Genomic DNA, 2,716 nt, shown 5'->3' on the forward strand with positions numbered 1-2,716 from the left:
ATGGCAACTGTGAACAGGGGCCGCCAAACCTCTGCGCCCACAGCCAGGGAATACATGTCCTGTGCAGCCCCGGAGCCCAAAACTCCAGCCCTGGATGCTGGGGGATGATCCCCGCTGCCTAATCCCGTTGCTTGCTGCATTAACACCTTGTGCCGGAGCTGCCGGAGTGTTATTAGTTCAGACTTTCTCTGCAATATCGATTTCTTAAAAACTGCACCATGTTATACTAATTAAAACCTTAGCTAAGTCTTTCCCCCTCGAATTTACACAGCGAACTGTATTCTGAAATATCAGTCAGCGGTCAACCCCCCTAAATGGGGAATCTACTTTACCTGGGAATTCCATTGCTATATTAAAAATACCTGAAACGCGAATTTATAACTCCTCTGAAACACAGGAAACAAGAGTTAGAGATGCGTTTCGGTTAAATCAGGCATAAATTACACCTACTGTAACCAAACACGTTAATAATGAAGGCGCCTTAAAACAATAAAATTGAAGAATGTATGCTGGCAAGTTTGATTCTCATCCTGTACTTGCCCCTCTAAGAAAGCAATCGTAAATTAGCGAAGGACAAGATTGAAACTAGTGTAGTCATCACTTCTGCAGTTTCCCAGCTGAACTTTCAACTGAAAAAGTTTCTTTGGTAAACGAAGCTCTCACACACTGGTAGAAGGAAAGGAGCAGCACTGGATGCGAGCACCATGCAGACCAGTGTTGCAATTTACTGAAAAGTGCATACGTGTGAAAAGTGGTATGGTTTAAAACATCGGAATGTAACGTTTTCTTTCAGGACAAAAATTTGAAATGATTAAGATAATAGTCCCAAGAGAATTGTCCTGAGGAAAAAATAATAAAGTTGAGGAGAATCCTATAACGGCATTGGAAATGAGGCTATCAATTTTAATCTGTGAGAGCCATGTACAGTATGTGATTATGTGTTATTACGCTGTGTGTTGTTAGAACACTGGGAGAAGGAGGAAAGGAATCTTACACTTGATTTATTGTAGATGTTGAGATTTCCTTTTCAAGCTTTTACAAGGTGATGTCTGTACATTGGGATATGCTGAAGGAATAAACCGAAAGCCGGGAGAGTGGAAAAGCAAGGGAGGGCTCTGTCCCTTTAAGGTCACTGCATGCTCTGGTATGATGTTTAGGAGGACAGCTGGGCAATGGCCATCTGACTGACTTCGGCTTGACATCTGGGAGCCCACTGGTGTGTGGCACGCGAATCGCTTGATGTCGCTATTTAAATGCAAATTTGTGGGGGATCATTGAAGCCTCACCCCGTAAATTCACACAAAAGGAATACTTCACACTCTGTAAGGAGGAGGGTCGTTACTTCGGGAGGTCTTGGCTGCAGCATGCAAATCTCATTCAAATCCACACACCTTCTGCATGACTAACTTTTCTAAGGTCAAGATTTGGTAACTACCAAGCTTCCCAGAATGATCCCAGGCAGAATTTAGACGTGTCATGTACCTGCTCAGACAAGATACACTCATTTCGGAGCCTCTCCTTAAGACAAGCTGTTTCCAAGGAAAATGTGTTTCTTTCCAGACCTATTTTGTTTGCTAAGGACGCTACTGGCCTCTCTGATCCGCCTGAGATTTCAAAAGTTAAAAACATTAAATACAAGTTAAGCATCAAATGAGCAGAACGCGTGCACCCATTACACTCTGCACTCTTCCACACTGCAAACTACACAGAGCTAGGTTTCTAATCTGGCAACTATCTTTTCTGTCACAATGTGTGCATTACACGGACGGAGGGACAATTTGTCCCTCTTTAAATGTGAACTTTGATTATTTTATTCAGACTCCAAACTACGGTATGGGCGCTTTTGAGCATGCTTGCCCTCCATGCTAAACATAAATCTAGATTTTAAGAATATCACACACAAACTACTCCTTGCCTCACATCAATCTGGAAAACTCAGATTTTGTGGGAGGTTGCTTCTTGACAATACGCACCCTACAAGCAAGCTCGGTTATTATGGTACAAATACAGAGACATCCTATGTGAGTTTCTTACTGCATGTAGCTTGTAGCCAGCAGTATAGTGACAACAAAGATAAAGTTGGTGAATGATAAAGACCGTATTTTCCACGCTTTGGGTGCAGGACCAGATGATCTAGAAAATGAGCTGAAATAGATTCAGCCTCAGAGCCTGTTGTGAAGAGCAGCTGATTCCCCTATTTCTGGCCAGATGGCTTCTGAACACAGATTTGCATTCATTTTCGCTTAATATCGTCCAAAATAGTGGGGCAGCTGCATTTGTTGTCAAAAAGGTTTAAAACTCTCTTTCTTTCTGGGGCAGGATCGTTACCTTATGTGACGGGCTTATGGAACTTTTTTTCTCTCTCTCTCTCTCTTTAGTCAACAGTATCAGATTTAAAAGGATTTGTTTTAAAACCTTCTAATTTGGTAATCAGATTTAAATCGCCTTGGCGCGTGTAATCTGAATTAAAGATACTGTAAATGATTTTAAGCATTATGCTTTCGTTAGCACAGGAAAGAAACAACTTCAGCATTGGTTTGTATATTTTAGAAAATATGTTACAATTAAAGCATTGTTCAATATTTTCAACTTATTTTTAAGATAATGTATTTTGCATATTATGAGACCAGAAGCCTTAATTCATTTAGTGCACTGCACAAATCCAAAGCCTCTAAACACACACATGCAAACAAATACCATTTTTTAAACCAGAGCC

The sequence above is a fragment of the Eretmochelys imbricata genome, chromosome 7, assembly GCF_965152235.1.
Source record: "Eretmochelys imbricata isolate rEreImb1 chromosome 7, rEreImb1.hap1, whole genome shotgun sequence".
Taxonomy (NCBI): Eukaryota; Metazoa; Chordata; order Testudines; family Cheloniidae; genus Eretmochelys; species Eretmochelys imbricata.